Consider the following 21,791-nt stretch of genomic DNA (forward strand, 5'->3'; position numbering starts at 1 on the left):
AAGATGACATGGTCCTTGCTGCTAGTTGCTTATTTCAGGAGGGCAGAAACAATATTCCACTTCTAATATTCACTGAAAAGATGACAAAACAAGCTAGCAAGAGAAAAGGACTTAGGATTTAGGCATATCAAGATATCTGGGGAGATGGATATAGGGTAAAGAGAAGTAAACATACATCAGGGAGATGGAATAGAACACAGTAAAATCAATCCTTTGCTTTATGTTTTGTTTGTAACACTTCTACTCAATCATCTTAGAGCAATATATTCAAAATCTTAGGTTTCAATTACATTTTCCTTCTCACTAAAGGTATCATCCAGCTTACAACAACGACCCAAAAACCAGTGTACCAGTCAGGTTTTAAAAGTCTTATTTCATTAATGTAATTTAAAATTTTATTTTCAGGAAAGAGATTGACTATAAAGAGGTACAAGTTTGCTTTCTTGGTTGGTGGAAATGTTCTGTCTTTATTATGGTAATGATTATATAACTGAGTTTGTCAAAATTCATAGAATTTTGTACCTAAAAGGATGAATTTACTGCACATAAATTACCTCAATACACCTGACTTAAAAAAAGAAAAAGCCTGAACTCTTAACTACCTGGCTAAAAATAAAATAAAATTTACAATTTAGGTGCAAAACAAATTTTATTTTCGTAAGTGAAGCAGTCTAGTAATTTTTGTACTTATTTATAATGCTAATAATCCAATTTAGTATTATATAATTCAATAAATACATCAATTTTAAAATAGAATATAAAAATGTAGTTTTTAAAAATATAGATTTGGATTACAAAACCTTTATTATAACCATTGTGTTGTAAAGGCAATGCTATGTATTTTTTAATATCTCAGAAAATAACAATCTGAGGTTTTTCAAAAATCTCAATGAATTTAAACTTCCAGAATATTACCATAAATCCTGTTTATATAATATGCCAAAAACTGTACATTTAATAGTTAAGGACAAAGAATTACCAGCTAGCTTCATTAACTGATAGATTCAGTTGTGTTCTAAAACACAATTGCAGCTCAGCTTCTAAAAAAGGCAAAGAAAAAGACAATTGTTTTCAACAGAACTGTGTTAAAAAAGAAACAGCACCATTAAGGACATAGGAAAGGGTAATTAAGTGATGTCTCCTCTTTATTAAGGTATCAATAGAAGCAAATATACCCAAGAAAGCATTCACAAAGGACCCAGCCTCATAATTGTTTTAGAAAACAAAGTCACTTCCCTGCCACTGGAATTTGGCTTGTAAAAATAATACCAAATTATACATCAAACTTCTCAGATTTTTATGATTCCTACTTTAATACCCTCTGTTTTTATTTTCTCAGACATACCAAGGCCACCAAGTCAATGTAAAGTTGTTGTTGATAATTATTTTTATTATTATTATAGAAGGCTTTCTTTCGAGAGAAAAAAAAAATCCAGGTAAAACAGGGCCTAAAGATGTATTCTTGGTCCGGAGGGCGGTAGGAAAGTGAGTAGGAATTGTCAAAGCTTCACCTAGCCAACAGCAGTCCCTTGTTCTTTCCTTCTAGTCTTCTCTCCCATTTTCATGAAAGCTAGTTTCTCTGTTTCATCACAGTCATGTAATTCTCTGCATGGGAAAATTCAGGTGAACCACTTTCTAAAACCCTAATTTAAACCTTGTTAAAAATCTTCCAAATATACATCACTCTTAATTAAACCTGATTTAGGATGCTGCAGTGGTCCTGAGTTATTACAGAAAATATTACTAATCAGTGTAATATACTATGTATGTATTTTCGAAACTAAATCTCTGATAGCAACTTATTTTTGCTGTCAGTCTTTCATAAAATTAAGTGTGGCATCAATCCCAGTTTGCTAAGAGTTTTGGCTAGTAAAGCTTTATTGTAAAAATCCTCCTCTCTTTGACAATTCTAAGGAAGAGAATAAGTACAAAATCTTCATTTTATATCCGTCAGTCTTGTCTCAGGGCAAGCATGAAGTATCATTGTGCAGAAATCAATTCTATTTCTGATATGAACATTCCATTTAGCAACCAGTCTTAACCATCCACAGAAGCATTGGAGGTTCTAAAATTCCTTTTTTTTTTTTTTTTTAAAGTAAAGACTAGCTAAGTCCTCTGTGTAAAGAACCTAATGCCAGTGTGTGGATTAGTTCTGGCCTGGAGAGACACACAGAGCTCTACCATCTTTATGTTTAAAAGGATAGCACACTATTTCGATCTCAAAATAATTTATTTAGAGTTTGGTTACTGGTTTTATTTTCCTTGGCTCCTTCTTCATGGTGGTGGTAGGAGTGAGGGAGAAGTTACGGTGGGCCTGGAAAAGTGAACTGTGAAGCAATATAGGTCCCAGCCCAATCCTCTCAACTATTAAAAAAACAAAACAAAACAAAAACAAACTCTCCTTTCCCCAAATGTGCAATCTGGAAAACCCACATTTATTCAATGAAACAAAACACTCCAAAAAATGTAGATCTTACTACATGCTAGCACTACTCTAGATGCCAGAGATACAAAGACAGACACTCACCCACATCCCCAAGAGGTTAGTCTAGTGGGAGACACAGACACCTAAGCGAACAATCACAACACAGTGAACAATAACTGAGTAACAGATGTGACTCAAAGAGAGCAGGTCCAACTTGGGGGCAGGGAAGACTTCATAGAAACACTAACAGGCTGTCTTCAGGATGCAGGTGGCCCATTCCAAGGTTAAGTATTATTAAAGCAAAAACTCACTTTCCGGACTAAAAACCTTAATTTCTGAACCTGAGGACTTTATGTTCAAGATCTTATACATTATATACACACACAATGATATCCCATACAAAGGGAAATTAGCTCAGTTTGCGAACATGATTCATCATCGTTCACACCTGCTCAATTTAAGTCTCTCCCAAAATAGGCATTACATTGAGGAATATGCCCTAGCAACTGTCCAAAATTAGGACAAAGAGACTTCTGTTGCTACATGAACACTGTAAAACAGTACTCAAACCTCTGGATGTATTCAATTGTTAGACTGTAAACTGTCAGTCCTTTTTAACTGTGTTAAAATGGATACTGAATGGGGAATAGAGCCCTAAACACTTGCAGTTTCCATATTTATATTTGAAAAAATTTCCAATTTACCAAGGCCAATGTGGTATTTTTGGAAAACAAATGAAAATTACACATTTGGATTTAGATTTCTGTCATTCATTCATGTTATAATCCCCAAAGCTACCTTTACTCCACACCTAACTTCCCATCATTTCTAAGAAAAGGGCATATGAAAAGTTTTTTTAAGGTTATAGCTTTCAAACACTTTTAATACAAATTATGAATAATCCAACAATTAGCAAACGTTCCCATACTACCATTTGACATCCCCAGTTTTTCACTGTATTTAATACTCTTTAGTAACGTCTAACACCCTTCACCTAACAAGGTCAAAGGTTCCCTGAACATTTTTTTTTATAGGCTGCCTAGGGAGACAAACCCAGAGAATCCTGAGGATGTCACACCAAGAACAAAATGCAGGTCACTGTGACACGGCAGACCAGTCTGCAAAGTCAAAACTGCAGTTCACTTTACGCTGACAGTGCTTCTTTCCAGAACTTTTCCCCTTCAAAGAACGGGAGAGTGTCGATTTCACAAGGTGTCTGGCACTGCTTTCTTTAAAACGAAGCTTTTATCTCATTTCGGGAAGGTCACCTTCATTCTCCCGGGACTCGGGATGGAGCGCCTGTAGTTTGGGGCATCAGCGTTGTTAGCTCAACTGGTGACCTTCAAACCTCTGTGCTTAGCCTGATCCTAGGACGGCCACCTCCCTTCACACCACCGAGGGCACTGCCCCTCCCCCTACTGATACAGATGCGGCACATCAGTAGGGGTCCCAGGAGCCTCCCACCCCGCTGTTGGTGACGCCGGCCAAGCCCTGGATCACACCCAGAGATGCTGAATGACTGCCCCCCAGAGGTCACCGATGGCTGACGTCCCAATGGGCTCGGGCCACGCCGCCCCGCAGGAGCCCTCGCCGAGCCCCGCTCCAGTTCTGACTTCAGCCTACACCGCTCCTCGTCCACCAGGGAACTTTCCAGAACCCTGGCCCTCTCTGGGAAGTCCCCAGTGGCCATCCAGCAAGGAACCTCGATTCGTTTATTGAGCGCCCACGCTGAGGCAGGACCAGCGCGGGGATGGGCTGGCACGCGGAGTCCCTGGCCTGGGGAAGCGCTTGCGCCCCAGCACCTCAGGCCGGGACCCAGTCCTCCAGGAGGACCGACGACTGGGCAGCAAGGGACCGGAAGAACCTCGCCCGCAGCCCCCTTGTCCCCTCTACGGGACTTTACCTCGCCGGACCCCACCCGGGCCGCCGGAGCTAAAATTAGCAACGAGCGCGGACGCGCTCACGTGCACTCGGTGGAGCCGGGCCAGTGGCACGGCGCGGGTGAGTCACGGCCCGGCCCCCACCCTGCGAGGACGCGCTGACGTCAGCCGCTTCCCCGAAAGGTGACGTCAGCGCGCCTCGGGAAGGCCGCGAGGCCAGCGGTAGAACGTTCACTGAGTTTCGATGCCTTAAAGGGACCATGCTTCGGATCGTGAACGATCTCGGGAGCTGACACGATACACTCTCCCACAGAGTCCGACCCCATCTTGTATCCCTTAGTCTGAGAAGAGTTGATTGTTGAGAAAGGGATGAAAAAAGGAGAGCAACTTAGCCTCATTGGAGACTCCCGGAAGCCCCGGAACCTCCTCCTGGAAGCCCTCCTTGATTAACCAGTATCTGATCCTGACCCAAAAGTCAGGAAGTTTTCCATGGCTCTTGACTCCCTACCGCTTTGCTTACAGCCTCTCCCCATATGCTTACTTAACACGTCTCCTGGTAGAGAAAGGCTGTAGTTTGAATGTTTATTTATGTAATCTATCAGCTTGCACCAGCTTGGCCCTTTTATCACTTTTTTGCTGTATCCCAATTCTGTCAGTAGTTGTGTGACCTGAAACAAGTTACTTAACTCTCTGGGTGTGAAATTTGTGAACTGGTCTCCAAACTCTCCTTTTACGCTAATCTTGCCAGTGGAAGCTTCTAGGGGCAGGAACCATTCAGCACAGTCACAGCCTCACAGGGAGCTAACAGTTTACTGAGGTTTGTTATGTAGCTGGTACATTCATTATCCTCTCTCCCCTCTCTTGAATCCTATCTCTTCTCTGAGGTAGGAGTTACTGTCCCCATTTTACTGATGAGGAAGGAAATTGAGGCACAGCCAGATTAAGTATGTTTCCCTAGGTTACACAGCTACAGAATGGCAAACTAGAAGTCCCTCCTAGGTCACTTGGACTCCAAGTCAGTGTTTTTGGTGACAAGGCGGACTGTGAAATGTATGTCTTGTTCTGGATATATTGAGTCTCCTAGAACAGTTTTCCCCCTTTAATGCAATTCCAGTGCTTCTGAACAAGTAACCCATAAGTAACCTCTGCCTGAAGATGCCCAGAGCAGGAGGGCCAGGCCTCAGGACCTGGAGGAGGGTAAGGCGAGTGAGGAGGTGAGCATCCTTTGGTGCCCATCCTCTCCTGGCAGGACCCTAAGAATGAACGCCTGCTTGAGGTTTGCACCCCAGGCACCTCACTCACTGCACTAGCCTTGACTGTTTTCTCTCTGGAAACTAGAGAGGGCATCCTTCTTAATGCATCTTCACCTGGCAACCAGCGGCCAGTTCTACCCAAGTGCAGAAGAAATGCCTTGTTTCTCCTCCATTGTAATCCCCTCTATAAAGCAGCAGAAAATCTCCTTGGAACAGCAATAGTCATGCTAAAAACAAATGAGACAACAGCTTCTTAAAGTTTGGAGAAAATGATGGTGCCTGAGTACTGGAAGTGGATAAGCTGCTGACCTGTTGTCTTTTGACAATCATTATTGTTCCTTGGTTGAGTGTCTCAACATCATCCTCAGGCTACACATGCCAGGTCTACCAGGAGTACCTTCCTCCCTCAGCTCACCACTCAGAGACATTTAGAACTGACCCCTCTCCCCTCACACCCAATCTCCAGCTACCACCAAGCTCTCTTCTTTGTGTCCCCTGCTCCTGTCCCCTCGATCATACTGATGGAGTCACTGCCCATTCCTCTTCCTGTTCTCCAGGTTTTTTGGAGCCTGTGATTTAATACTTTGTGTGTGCTCCCATCACAGCCTTGGGAGGAGATGGAGAAAACCACAGTCAGCCTCAGCTGTGGGCAGTGGCTTCTCTGTACATACAGACATGGAAGCTTAAAACAATATGGGATCTTCAGGCAAACAAGGCCAGCCCCTGTTTTACAACTAAAGGTCTCAGGTCCAGGAGAGGTGACCTGCCTGGGGTCACATGGCCTGTTAGGTAGACAGTCCTAGTCACTTGCCCCCCAGCTTACTGCTCTTTTGATGGGTCACACCTCTGTTATTGGGGCTCTGGTGGAACAGTGAGCATGGCAGATGTGCATGGTAAACTGTAATGTGTCATATGTACAATGGAAGGGAAGACAAATGGTAACTTGAAATAAATGTAGAGATAAAATCATAGGGCAGAATAGGAGAACACAATTTCTGAGGACCCCTGGCTATTCCCTCTTTCCCTTTTCCCTCTCTCCCATGCATCCTCAAGATAGGTAAGATAGGTTCCTCCTCAGAACCAGGAACCATTTCCCAATGAAATGGCATGATGAGTTAGATTGCCATTTTTAAACCATCAATAATCAAGATCTTGTATGTCATTTCAGGTTTTGATTTTTCATCTCTAGCCTTTGCTTCCCATCATTTTCCTATCCTAAAAGCCCCATTAAGTGTTGTTAAGAGCCATAAATGTAACTGGCCACTAATGTAGAAGGATTGTGATCTCCAGCAAATAGCCCCAGCAAAGAAAGGAGCAGGAATCCTAGGTCTGTTCCCAACCGAGCCAGTGACTCACTGGATGACACAAAGCAAAGCGCTTCTTTTGTTGGGGGAGACATGAGACAACACACAGCTGCTCACCTGACAGAGGTGGAGGGTCAGGGGAAGCCATCGGGCAAGCTCCCAGTGCAGTGGAAGCTCAGGGGGCCCTGGACGACCCCCAGTCCATAGTGACTGCTTAGCAATGGCTGTGGGGTCAGCCCTGAGCTCTGTCCTGCTTGCGCACCAGCCTCCAGTGGAGCCACTAAGATGGTTGGGCCGGATTATGCACTTATCCTTCGTGACATAATTCTCATTGGTTAGGAATGCACCCTGGTTATTCCTAACTCCACTTTAATAACTTGTTATAGATCTGCCCTCCAGGAATTTATTTGAAACTTTCTTTAATCTATTTTTATTTCAGCCTGTAAAGCCTTTTCAGGCAACAAGTAGGTTTACCATTCATGTAAAAGCACTAAAACACAGAAAGTCCTATTTAAGGCTTTTTATAATAATAATCTTATAATTATAATTATATATATAATAAATGAATATAATTATATTATAATTTGATGATAATAATTAATTCAAATAGTCTCACAGGCTTATTTTTAGTCACTATGTTTGTTTTTATCGCCTCACTCACATGCAAACACACACATCCCATCAAAAAGTATTTATTAATGGAGTGGAGTGTTGTGATGGGTGTAAAACTCCATGCAAACTTACATTTGTGTCCTTACAGAGGACACATTTAATGTCCTCTAAAGACTTACCATCTAGGACCAAAATATTGTAGATAGGTGCTTGATAAATACTTTTGGGTGGCTGGATGGTTGGATGGACGGATGGAATAAAAATAAAGAACACCTGTGTGGTAACTGGTGACACATATTAGAAATGACTGTATTGGGGGCTGGAGGGCAAATTTGAGAGCACAACTGGCATGGAGGGAAAATGAAATGTGCTGATTTTATGGCAGATGTGCTTGTGTGAGCTCTCCTCAGACCACCCTAGAGGGCATCCTGGAGGAACAGCTGGTTCCCAGGCTGCTGAAAAGATGCATAGACAAGGGATGCCAAAGGGGTGCCCCCTGACAGGTGCTGAGTGGGTAGCAGGAGGCAGGAGGCAGGTATGAGGTCCAGAAGAGAAGGACCAGGCTGTCTCTGTTTTTAATATGAACCACAATAGATGAGGTTTTAAAAGCCAGGTGATTCAGTAAATGAATGGACAAATAAACTATGGTTCATCCAGACAATGGAATATTATTCAGTACTAAGAATAAATCAATAGAGCCGTGAAAAGACATGGAGGGACATTAAATGCATATCAGTAAGTCAAAGAAGCCAACTTGAAAAGGCTACATACTGTATGATTCCAACTATGTGACATTCTGGAAAAGGCAAAGCTATGAAAACAGTAAAAAATGTCAGTGCTTGCCAAGAATTGGAGGGGAGGGATGGATGAATAGGCACAGCACAGAGGATTTTTAGGGCAGTGAACCTACTCTGTATGACACACAATAGTGGATACATATCTTTATGCATTTTCACAAACCTACAGGATGTACAGCACCAAGAGAGAATGATAATGTATACTCTGGACTTTGGAGATTATGATATGTCAGTGTAGGTTCATCAATTGTAACAAATGTACCACTCTGGCACATCTACTCAGGGACAGTGCTGGTGAGGGCAGATAAAGAGCACATGGGGACTCTGTACCTGCTGCTCAATTTTGCTATAAATCTGCAACTGCTCTACAAAATAAAGCCTATTTTTAAAAAATCCAGGTGAGGTGATAAAACCCTCTATACGTAGGTTTCACTCCACGTTGGAGTCACAGAGGCTTGGGCCGGAATCTGAGCCCCACCACGACCAGCTCTGTAACTTTGGGAAAGTTACTTAACCCCTCTGATCTCAGTTTCTCTAACTCCACAGGATTGTAATATCTTCCTCAGAGAAAAGTAAATGAAAAACTATACATGAAGTGTCTAACCCAGTACCTGGGATATACAAGTAAGTATATACAACTCCCCTCCCCAAATCCTCCCTAATGACTGTAATTATTAAACATTCTAATGGCTAACTAATTTCAAAGTCATGCCAGAGGAGGAAAGCTGTCTGGAGTGAAAGTGACCTTCTACTAGGGAGGGGATCTGTGCGGGAGTGGGCATGTGTGCCTCACATGCTCAGTCACAGATGCTGACCACAGAATACCAGATGGGGACTTGAGCCCAAGCCCCTCACTCAGCTTTCTCCCGTGAAAAGGTCAGGATGATGGAAGGCTGTCATATTTAGATGATGGCTCGCAGGGAAGCCTCGTTGGGTTAGTCACCTATGATATGAAATCATATTGCCACTCAATATAGTAACAGCTGTTGGTTGCTTTGGGGGGCAGGGGGCGGGGTCAGTTTTTGTTGACCAACCATGCTTCAAGGATAAATTGGATGGGACCAGACAGGGAGACATGACAAGAGGAGAAATCCTCTTCTAAATAGAGTGTTCCACAGCTTCCTAAGGATTTTCAGCACTTCACCCAAAAATGTGAGTCTTGACTTTTCTTTGTCTTTGGGGCCAAGCAGGGGAAATGCCATGGGAGAAAGGTGTTTGGTCAGGAAGGCTCTAGCTAGAGGGATACCCACCAGGACCAGATAAACCATGGCGAGGGTCAGTGCCACCCTGTAGAGGGGTGGGATGGTGAGTTCTGTGCACCAGCTGCATGATGTCTATATGGCACCCAAAAAAGCGATCTGAGGGAAGGGGATTGAAAAGGCCTGGAGTTAGGGTGCTGCAGAATCTCTAGGTTGGATTAGGTATTTTGCCCCTCACAGATTGCATAACAACAGTGGGGCCAAATCAGTACCCCATAAGGCAATGATGTTGTCTCAACCTTTAAAACAAACATGGTTGTAGCCATGGTTTGAGGGTATCCTGCTGTAGTTAATCTGGGGTATTGATCAGTTGTATCATAATAGAAAGCCACTGGATGTGGTTAACCCCTTCCTTCCAGTGAATTCTCCTCCATGACATCTCTGCCTCTTGCAGGAACTTGTTCTTTGGGAACAGAATGCTTTGCATCAGCAATCCAGATGCGTAGATTAACTGGGCAGAGCAGACTCTTCCTGTGTCTAAACTGGAATAAGTTGAGTGAAGAAGTAAAGACGCTAGAGAGAAAAAGCCCTAGACCAGTGGTCAGGAGACGCTGTTTGGCAGCTGGTTCTGTCACTTCTGAGCTATGTGACCTTGGGCAAGTCACCGACTCTTTGTAGATTTTGGTTACTTGTCTTGCCTGTAAAAATATGTGCTCTTGGGGTCCCTTCGACCCTAACTGGCACTCTCCAGTCCTCCAAGTGTGGATTCCTTACCCTGTTGTTGGCAGAGTAGAAAGCACTCCCAGGTCTAAGCATCTGGTTCTGCCACTCACTGTGTGACCTTGCACAAGGACACTCCTTCTCTGAACCTCAGTTTCCCCACTTATAAAATAGAGGTCATTACAAGACATAGGCGAGATAATGAATCTGGAAGCCTTTCGGAGGCACCCTGTCAATGCATTTAAATGACTTCCTGAGTTCCGAGAGGGGAGAGGGGTGGCGGTAAGACAGGCTGAGAAGGGGATGGAGAGGGAAGAGTGGGTGGTAAGGCAGGCTGAGAAGGGGACGGCTGGGGTTACTGGCAGGTTGGACCTTGACCAGGGCCAGGAGCAGGGGGAGGTGGGGATGTGGTCATCCAGGCCGTGAAAACCTCCACCCTGCTCGGTTCCTCTTCATTTCCCCGCAGCTCGGTGAGGGGAAACAATTGAGAGGTTGTAAATGATGCTGAGAACAGCCCTAGAGAGTGGCCGCAAACTCTTGTCTGAGGGGTCGCCCTGCCTGAGTGGGCACAGCGCCAAAGCAAAGAGGCCAAGGGGAGCCGGGCCAGCGTCTGGAATCCCCGTGCAAATGAACCCCCTCCCATTTCCTGTGGATGCCCGAGGGTGACGGTCCTGCGCCCGGCACCTCCTGGGCTGCCCCCGCACCTCCTGGGCTGCTCCGCATCACCTCCTACGGTGATGTAAAAACAGCTCTGAGCGGAGCCCTGGAACTAACATCACCAGTGACCTGTCTCAACTCATCCCTGCGGGAAAATCACAGATCCTCTAGAGAAACTCTCCAAATTCCTGTTTATTCTTCACGTAAACGGATTAACCTAGGGTTAGCGGTTTTACTTCGATTCTCCCTTTCATGTTGCAACGAAAATGAAGTCGACCATTCCTTTGAAGCCGTTCTTTGAGCCATAAGCGTAATTTCTCTACTCTCCCACCAAAAGGGGGTTTCTCTCTTTTTGATTTTTTTTTTTTGAAGCCCCAGGCGCTGAGAGGCTGGCAGAAGGCGCGGCTGCCATAGGAGCAGCATGCTGTCCCCCTGCTGACTCATCTGACATTAACATAATTATGTTTCAGGAGTCAAAGTGATTTTCAAACTATGAGTAATGCGCGGTATTAGAGAGAATGTTTACAAGGCAGCCAGCATTTTAGCACAGCGAAGGAACCAGCTGCTGCTAACAGCTGAACTGAGTGAAGGAAGAAGGCAATGTTCTCAGGAAGAACCTTTCTCTCTGGATTCCTCTTCTTTGGAAGGGATTCAGATTTCGTGAAAGGCAGGTGAACTCAGAGTTCCTTGATGAAGGATCCAGATCTAGCATCTTTATCTGAATACCTGGATGTCTGATCATTTTATATGGAAAAAAAAACTTTTTCATAGTCTTAGTTTTCATATAACCAACTCTAGGGAAAGATGGGTTTGAAGATTTCAGCGAATTATTTCTTGTAGCTGATTTACTACCAGTGTTAGTAATAATAATAATAGCCTAAAGTTATGTGAAGAAATGGGCTACTCTTTCTAAGACAGGAATGGAGACACAAATAATTTCCCGAATTTTAAAGATGGGGAGCAGAAGCCCATGGTGGAGTGTGAATACCTTCTTAAAGCTCTTTTGTCTAATTAGTGAGAGAAAAGTTTGAGAGCCACTGAGTACAGTGAGCCAGCTACTTAGACCTTGGGAGAGAAAAGCTGAGCTCCAGTCCTGTTTCAAAGCTGTGCCTGTCCTTTGCCTCTGTTTCCTGTTCTTTTAATGGGAGTATTAATAATACTTGCTCTGCCTACCTCAGAGGAAGAGCCTTGAGCTCTGGGAGGATAGGAACAGTGTCTGCCCACCCCTTCACCCCCAGTGTCTCACCTGGAGTTTGCGCATAGTAAGTAAGTGCTCAGTATTTGCAGAATTAATGAATGAGGTAAGAGCTTTGAACATAGAGCTCTGCTCCCTTTTCTATTTGGTCTTCCTGATTTTATCTTCTTGAATTTAGTTCCCCCTGCTCAGGGCTGGGGGACTCAGCAAGTGGGGTCACGCTTGGAGACTCATCTTCTAAGTTGCTAGCACTAAAATAAGGAAAAATAACTGCTCACATCTTTGGGACTAACTGCTAAAACCAGATGGAAGTATAACACTCGGCTCAGAAACCCCTTTAGAAAATGCTCATTCAAATACCTGGCAGTGATTTTAATTTGTTTGTATGTTGGAGGTACATCAGGAGAACTGTCAGACTTAATTTCACCTGCTGAATCTTGAACTGAAATCATCACTGCAGATGTAATAAGAATAAAGTCAACTTGGTTGGGGCATTGTGATGGCAGGTGAAAGACAAGTAGTTGGACAGGGTAAACCCTTGAAAAATAAAAGTTCCACCCAGATCATGCTTAAAGATACAAAAGAAAAGGGGTAATTAGAAAACATTAATCCTGCTTTTTTTTTTTTTAAATGGGAAAAACACCACTGGATTTTACATACGAGAACATACTTCTGAATTTTGAGAGGGGCTTACAAGGATAGCTCTGTTCTCTTATTCTTTCCATTCCTGCTTTGGCTTCTCCGACTTTGTCTCCTTCTTCGCCCTCTTCCCTCCATCCCTAAGCTAACTCCTTCCTTCTTTCCTTCCAAACATTCCTTCTCATCTCATAAACCGTCTTATGGTTTCTAGCAGGTGGCATTCACATGATGAGTGGTCAATAAGGTTTTTTTTTGTTTTTAATGTAAAAAGAAAACATCATGAACTAATTATAAGCTCATTTATAAATAAATTATTCATAAATAACAGCTACCAAACTTAATCATGCACAAAAATATTCCTGTTCACTTAGGAACATCTTGGATGAAGGAGTAAAAGTTAATTTTATCAAATCTTATCCCTTGAAAACATGACCTTTGAGTGTTCTACATTTGCATCATTGGAAAAAGCAGTGGCCCTCAGGGAGAGACACACTGAAACCCTAACTTGCCCTCAACTGAGAGGCCCAGGTGTGTTTTTTTTTGTGGACCACCTGGATTGACTGACTAATCCTCTCCCCACTTGTTAAAATAATATTGTTAGGCTTCCTTCAAGAAGTAAATATAAACCAATACATTACCAGCTAATCAATTCAAAATGGTTGTAAAAGAACATCAGGTTATGTGGCTCCATCCTGAACATCTGAAGATGATGCCAGGAAAGAAAATGTGTGGGCTCACAGTGGCTGTCATTTGGCACTTCTGCCCTATGCATGTTCTCCAGTGGGGTAAATCCAGGCTGGGGGCGCTTCTAAGGATCTGAGCGTCCACCACCCTTTATATCAGAGCTGCATGCCGAGGACAGTCTTGATTTTACATCCTCTACTCTGCTGTTCTCATACATTAATATTTGTCAGCCTAGGAACCCTAATTTGAGTTTGGATGACACAGTCACTGTTCCATAAGGCATCCCAAGTAAAAAGGCTCCTCACTTTTGATCTTGGTTTATTTATTTTATAAATATTTATAAATAATTTAATATTTATGTAATAGTAGTATTGAGTTAATAGCAGATTGCTGAACATTTGAGATCCAAATATTTAACGTATATTCAAAAATAAACTTCGATTGTTTAGAACCCTCACAGAATAAACTCATTCTGATTTTCATCCATATTTCCTCTTTATATCTTTCTCCCTTCCTTACTTCCCTCTATTTTTCCCTCACTCCCTCCATCTTTGCTTCCCTCCCTTCCTTCTTTCCTCTTTCTTGTGTTTTGTTTTTTCACTTTTAGTAGGTGTCTTTCTAAAAAAGTATCTAGAAGATAAGGAAAACTACTCAAGGCACCTCGGACTGGATAGAGACTTTTTAGCATACACATTTTTTGACTGTTCCAATTTCTAACCATGTGCACATATACTTTTCTCAACTAAAAAAAATGGTTAACCAAAAGAGTGTTTTACACTCTTCTTGTTTTCATTTTTTAAGTTTTTTTTTCCCCTCAAATTCTGATACCAGCCTATTTCTTCTTCCCAGAACGGCTTCCAAAGGGAAATGGGAAAGGACAGGGAGAAAGTTGACAGGAGCTAAATGCCTGTGTGTCAATAGCAGGGATATAAGGGAATGGATTAGCCTAACAGCATCAAAAAAGTTTTAGCCTTTTTTCTTTTTTTTTTAAACTCAAGATGTAAACATATTTCCACACCATTAAGTATTTTACAACATCATTTTAAATGGTTGTGCAAGAGTGCTGAATTAATTTACTATCTTTGTACTGTAATTTATTTAATTTATACTCTATAATAAACATTTGGGTAATATCTGATTTGTCAATATTACAAACAGTAATGCAATAAACATTCTTGTAGCTAAATCTTTGTGCATAGCCATTCTTATTTACTTTATCCCTTCTCAAAGGAGAATAAAAGCATTTCTCAAAGGAATATACAGAGCATACAAATCCTAGGACCTTTGATATATATATTATTCCTGATGTAATTTCAGTTTAAAATCCTGTAAACATGAAGAAATTTCCCCCATGTTTGTTATCAAGTTTTATTTCCTATTTATGAATTTTCTCCTCAGAGCCTTTGCCCATACATCTGTTGCTATCTTAGTATTTGCAATGCTATAAAATGTTTTACACATACATCAAATGTATAGACAAAACCCCCTTGTCTAATACTTTAAAAAAAATAAAAATCCTCCTCTGGCTTGATATATACATTTTAATGTTGGTTATAGTCATATATTTTTGACACATAAAGGTTTTTAGATTTAAAGTAATCAAATCAATCAATAGTTTCTTTTCTGAAGAATGAACTTTTCCATATAGAACTTTGAAAATTATTTCATATTTCCTCCTAATAAACTCTAAAATTTACACATATTACATATTTATAGTGAAATGTACAAATCTTAAGTGGATCATTCAGTGAGTTTTGACAAATGACAAATGCATAGACCTACAAAAGGGTAGGTTTCCATGTGAACTGATGGTTGCACACATACATGAATGTATTAAAAACCACTGAATTTTATACTTTAAATGAGTGAATTATATGGCATGTGAATATCTTTTAAAAAGCTATTAAAATATATATAGAGAGAGAAATTAACATCATCCCAGAAAGTTTCTCAGTGTCCCTTCCCAATAAATCCTTACTCCTACCCTACCTTAGAGGCAACCAGTGTTTGGTTTCTTCATTGTCAGTTAGTTTTGCCTGTTTTAAAACTTTATATAAATGGAATCTTACAGCATGAACTCTCGTGTAAAGTTTTTTTTCACTCAACATAATATTTCAAAAATTCATCTATGTTGGTGTGTTTCAGGAGTTTCTTTTGGTTGTCAAAAGTAACATTTCGTTCTGTGTCTGTATTACAGTTGGTTTATCCATTCCTCTATTGATGGGCTATTTCCATTTTGGGGCCATTATGAACATTCTTGTGCATGTCCTTATGAGGACATATGCTTTCACTTCTCTTGGGGAAATACCAAGGGGTGGAATTGCTGAGTCATAGAATACATGTAAACTTAGTTTTATGAGAAACTGCCAGACTTCTTTCCAAAGTATCTGTACCATTTTACACTCCCACCAACAATGCATGAGAGTTTTAGTTGCTCTACATTCTCGCCAACTTTTGATGTTGTCATTCTTTTTTATTTTGGCCATTCTGTTGGGTGTGCAGTGGTAACTTATTATAGTGGTAATTTATGTTTCCCTGATGACTAAAATTACTGAACATTTTTATGTGTTTGTAGTCTTTTTTAGTTTTAATAGCTTTGTATTTATATCTAATTACACCTATTTATCCATCTAAAATTATTTTTATTATAATTTGAAGTAAATCTCTAAATTTATTTTTTCTAAATAACCAATTAACCCAGCATAGTTTATTAAATAATATTTTCCCTTCTGATTTGTGATGCTTTTTTAAATCATAGATTAAGTTCTTACATATAATATGGTTTCAGAATATCTATTCTGTGCAATTGATTTGTATATCTACCCATTTGTTCTTTTGTCAGTTCCACACTGTTTTATTGGTACTTGCTTTTTAAAATGGTTTAAAATCTGGCAGGGCCACTGTCTCACCATTCCTTTTCACATTCTTTGCTGTTTATAACTTAATTATTCTTTCAGTAAATATTGGAATAATAATGTCAAATTCTGAAAAAAAAAACTTATTGAGATTTTTATTGAAAGTATATTGAACATACAAACTAATTTGAAAAATACTGACATTGTTGTCATAGAACTTAATATTCAAATTCCCTTTTATATTTGTCAGTGACATTTTGTAGGTTTTATTGTATGGATCCTTTACATTCTCATAAAGCTATTCCAAGGCAATTAATAGAGGTTTTCAATGTCATCATTGTTAATTTTTACTATTGTAGTTCAATTTTGTTCATTATATTTTCCAACTGGATAGTATTTCTATATAGAAAAGCTACTGGCTTTTGTGTCTCCTTTGTATACTTAGCAGGTTTCTTGAATCTCACATCAATTCTAATAATTTTTAGTTGAGTTATTCTTTTGAGTTTCCAGGGGTATAACTATATCAGCTACAAATAATTATAAATCTGTGTTCTCCCTCCTAGTATTTATGTATCTTATTTTTATATGTATACTATTGAATTGGTCAGAACTTCCAGTTAAAAATTAAATTAAATTGGCAATAAACTATATCTCTGTTTTGTTCCTGAGTTTAATAATATTGCCTTAGTATTTCATTCACACAGGTGGTTTTGACTGTTTGAAATAAATATTTTATTATTGTTAAGAAGGAGTTCCTAAATTTATGATCACTTTTTAATAAGGACTAGCTGTCAAATTTTATTGTCTTTTTAAAATCTGTTTAGAATCTCATTTGGATTTTCTTTTTTAACTGATAGATGTGATATACTGTGGATTTTTCAAATACTGAGACATAAAACATTTTCATTCTAAGTTAAATCCTATTTGGGTTATTCTTTTGATACTCTGTTATCTGTGTTTGGATTTCTTCTCTATGTTAATAATTTAGATAGGTTTATTATTTTCTTTATTTGAGCTGTCTTTTTCAGGTTTGCCATCAGAGTTATCTCTGTGAAGTAAATTAGACACACTTTCCAGATTTTTCAGTGTTTTGAAATGTTTATTGAAGCATAATAATTAACTATTCCTTGTTGAAAGAGTTGAAAGAATTTCCCTATAACGTTTTATAGGCCTAGACATTTTTTTTTCTGGAGGGAATTCTTTCCCTCTTTTCTTCCTTAATTTCTTTGGCTGTGATTAGTGTATTTAGGTTTAATAATGCTTCTAAATTTTGGAATGTATATCCAGGAGATCATTTCATCTAAGTTTTCAAATTTATAACTTAAAATTTTGCTAAGTGTTGTTTTATGTTTAAACTATATCCTCCTTATCTGATGTTGAATCCCTTCTTTTTATTTCTAATTTTATTATTCACAGGTTTTTTTCCTTACTTACTTTCTCTAAGATTTGTCTATTTCATTGTTCTTTAAAAATAAGTTCTTGAATTAATTTTATACATTTTCCTGTATTCTAACTCATTTAGTTTCACTTTTACCTTTATTTTTTTCTTTATCTTGATTTTTAAAGGATTTTATTATTGTTGTTTTTATAAATCCTTGGGTTGAATACTTTCATTTTTCCTTTCCTTAAAAATAATGAAAACATAAAGACTGTAATTTCACCTTTCAGTATGCTTTAATAACATTTCATAACTTTTAATATGGTATGTTTTTATTTTAATTATCTCCCAACTGTTATGTTTTTATACTTTGTAATTTTGTTTTAATTTCTATTTATTAATAGCTTTATTGCCCTGTAATCAAAGAATTAAGCTTGTGTAACTACTGCTTCTTAAACTATCTCCTGTTTATGATTATATGCATTGCAAGTATCTTCTCCTGTTCTATAATTTCTTTCCATTTTTTTTACATGTCTTTTTCTTGTGCATAAGTTTTTTACCTTGATGTAATCAAATGTATCCCTCTTATTTGACTGTATTTGTGTGTGTATATCTTATATAAGAAATATTTCCCTACTTGGTGATAATAAATGTATTGTCCTATATTTTCTTCTCAAAGCTGCAAACTTGCTCTTCACGTGTAGGTCTTTAGTCTTTTTGTCTGGGTGAATAGGAATCTGATTTCTCTTTCCTCCGACATGGATAACCAGTTGTCTCAGTCCCACCATTTCTCCCCATCGCTTTGAAGTATCACTTTATTGTACAGAGGGTTTCCTCATATGTATAGATTATTTCTGGGCTTTGTTCTGTTTCATTCATCTATATATCTGTCCCCTGAACGAACACCGTCATGATCTTTTCAAATACTGAACTAATAAGCCGAGTCTCTCTACCCTTTTCTTCTTCAAAATTGTTTTGACTCTTCTTATCCCTTTAACATGAATTTCAGAATTAGCTTATTAAGAATCACACACATTTTGAGGATTTTTTAAATTAAAATTGCAGTAAGCCTATAGATCTACATGGAGAAAGTTGACATTTTTATATTATTGAATACTCTAATCAATGGACGTGGTATTTCTCTTTACTTAGGTCTTTCTTTATATTGTTCAATAATACTTTTATAGTTTCCTTCACAGAGGTCTGGTACTCTTTTAATAAATTTATTGCTAGGTGCCACATAATTTCTACATGGTGAAAAGAATTCTTTTTTTTCCAATTATATTTTTAATTAGTGATTACTGTTAAGAATGCTATTGATTTCTGTGTAATTTTTGTATTTAGCATTCTTGTTGAACACTTTCTAGCTCTAAGAGTTTGTGAATCTTCTTGAATCCTTTATGTAGACAATCACATTTTCTGCAAAAAAGAACCGTTTCTTTTCTCTTTCCAATCTCTGTCTCTCCCCTTTTTTGTTATGGCATAGTCAAGACCTTCAGCACTATGCTGAATACAGGCATGCTTATGAATACTGATATGCTTATAGTATTCCTGACTTTAATGGAAATGTCTCTAAAATATCAACAATAGTATAATATTTACTCGTAGAATTTTGATATATGGCCTTTGTCAGGTAAAGAAAGTTGCCTTCTTTACCTAGTTTACAAAGATTTTTCTTTAACCATGAATGAATTCTCCATTCCATGAAATATCTTTTCACATTTATCAAAATGACACTAAAATGATAAGATAAAAAGAAAAAAGGAAAAAGCTGATTTTTCTTTTAATCTTTAGCAGATTTTCTAGTCTTGAATTATACTTTCAACTTGAGATTCAGTCCTGTTGGTCATGATATTTTCCTTAAGATTTATATCTACATGAAAAGTGAGATTAAATGATAATTTGCTTTACTTGCACTGTCCTTGTCTGGGTTTAGTATCTCAAAAAACAAGTTGGGTAATCCTCTTCTTTTTCCCCATTCTCTGGAACAGTTTATTTTTTTGTTTCTAAACAGTGTTTATTTTTTGAAGATCTGGTAAAATCATTTGGGCTTTGTGTCTTTGGAAGGAGACCTTTTGATTAACAATTTCATATTCTTTAATGACTAAGGCCTTATTCTGATTTCATCTGAATAAATTACCAAAACTTTATTTTTTCTTAAAAATTATCCATTTCTTCCAAGTTTCCAGGTTTATTGCCATGAAGTTGTAATAGCATTCTTTTTTTAAATCTTACATCCATTTTATTCCCTAGCCTTTCTCTCCAATGTGTTTGAATATTTTTTTTAATTGAAGTATAGTCAGTTTACAATGTTGTGTCAATTTCTGCTGTACAGTATAATGTTTCAGTCATACATATACATACATATATTCCTTTTCATTATAGGTTACTACAAGATATTGAATACAGTTCCCTGTGCTATACAGCATAAAGTAGTTGTTTATCTATTTTATATATAATAGTATCTCCAAATCTCAAATGTCCAATTTATCCCTTCCCACTCCCATTTCCCTCTGGGAACTGTAAGTTTGTTTTCTATGTCCATTGAGTCTGTTTTTGTTTTATAAATAAGTTCATTTGAGTCTCTTTTAAGATTCTACATGTAAGTGATATCATATGGTATTTTTCTTTCTCTTTCTGCTTACTTCACTTATAATGGCAATCTCCAGTTCCATCCATGTTGCTGCAAATGGTATTATTTTATTTATTTTTATGGCTGAGTAGTATTCCATTGTATATATATACCACAACTTCTTTCACTAGTCATTCTTTTGTGTATTTTTACATCTTTATTGTATCTATTTCTAACCCTTTTTTATTTCTGTTTTCTGTTTGTGGGTTTTCTTTTCCTTTTTCTTGATCAGTTTTGTGTAGGGTTTGTCTTTATGTTGTTTGAAAAAACCAACTTTGGGTTCTACTCATCTTCCCTAAATACTATTTCTTTAACTTTTTCTCTTATATTTATTACTGTCCTAGAAATAGGACAGTTTTTCTGTTGTTCTTAGTTTCTTAAGTCAATTATTTATTGAAATATTTTTAAGGTATTAAGTATTCATTGTTCTCTTGACCACAACAAAGGTCCTAGCTCTTTTTAGTTAACTGTTGAACCCTGCTCCCCATCTTGTAATTTTCAGAGTTGTAGTTCCACTCTTTTTAAATATTAAAAAAATTGGGTTGTTTTTTTTTTACAATCAATAGTTAACTATGTTTACGAAAATATAATATCCTTTAGTAGTTCTTTTAGTGACAGTCTATAATTGGTAAACTCTCTTGGTCTAGGCATGCCTGAAATGTCTTTATTTGTCAGGGTATTCAATTCTGGATTGATAATTACCTTTCCTCTGCACTTTGAACATATTGTCCTCATTGTCTTCTAGAATCTGTTGTTCTCTATGAGAGGGCTGCCATCAAACTAATTTTCATTCCTTTGTAGGTAATCCACCTTTTATCTCTGTTAACTTTTTGTTATCTTTATCCTTAATGTTCTGCAATTTTGCTACTGTGTGTTTGGGTGCAGATTTATTCTTATTTCCAGGCATGGTACTCAAATATACTTTTGATTTGAAGTCTTCAATTCTGAAAACTTCTCAGCAATGATCTCTTTAAATATTGCTTGACTGACCTTCCCTCTTTTCTATTCCTTCAGAATTCCCATTAGATGAGTCAGTCGGGGTCTCTCAGTCTCTCCTCCATGTCTCTTAATACTTTCTCTTCTCTGCCTGGACTTGGAGTATGTTCCTCAGCAGCCTTGCCACCTGACACTTGTGCTCCTCAGCTTTATTCAGACCAGAAATATTCTCATCCAGGACATTTTAAATATTAATGATCATATTATTCGTGTCTGAGATTTTTAGTTGGCTCTTTAAAAAAATAATAAATGTTTTTACCTAGTTTATTTTATAATTTCTAATATTTTTTAAGTCCATCTCTTTTCACACCTCACATGAACTTATTCTAAAGTCTTTGTTAAGCTGTCTATAAAATTAATTTCAATGTGGAGTGAAATCTTGTCCTAATTATTGACTTTGTTGTCTGTCTTTCTTAGCATTAGAGTTCTCTCTGTATTTTGGAATTTGGGTTTGCGGGCTCGTTTCAGGCAGAAGTCACATTTGTTTGGCTTCTGTTTTCTTTTTCTCTCTCCCTCACTCATCCCTCACTTTTCCCCCATTGTTGTAGTTGTCCCACCCAGCCCT

General features: G+C 38.4%; 1 protein-coding gene across 1 annotated transcript in view; it reads left to right on the top strand.

The window, feature by feature from the left end:
• Window positions 1–9,360: 9,360 nt before the first annotated feature.
• Window positions 9,361–21,791, top strand: part of ATF3 (activating transcription factor 3) — a 51,671-nt gene continuing 39,240 nt past the window's right edge. Inside the window, exon 1 of the mRNA XM_064477173.1 lies at window positions 9,361–9,423. The gene's annotated coding sequence lies outside the window, so the exon portion shown is untranslated. The remainder of the gene's footprint in view (window positions 9,424–21,791) is intronic.

This window comes from Camelus dromedarius, chromosome 21 (genome assembly GCF_036321535.1).
Source record: "Camelus dromedarius isolate mCamDro1 chromosome 21, mCamDro1.pat, whole genome shotgun sequence".
In the NCBI taxonomy this organism is placed as follows: Eukaryota; Metazoa; Chordata; class Mammalia; order Artiodactyla; family Camelidae; genus Camelus; species Camelus dromedarius.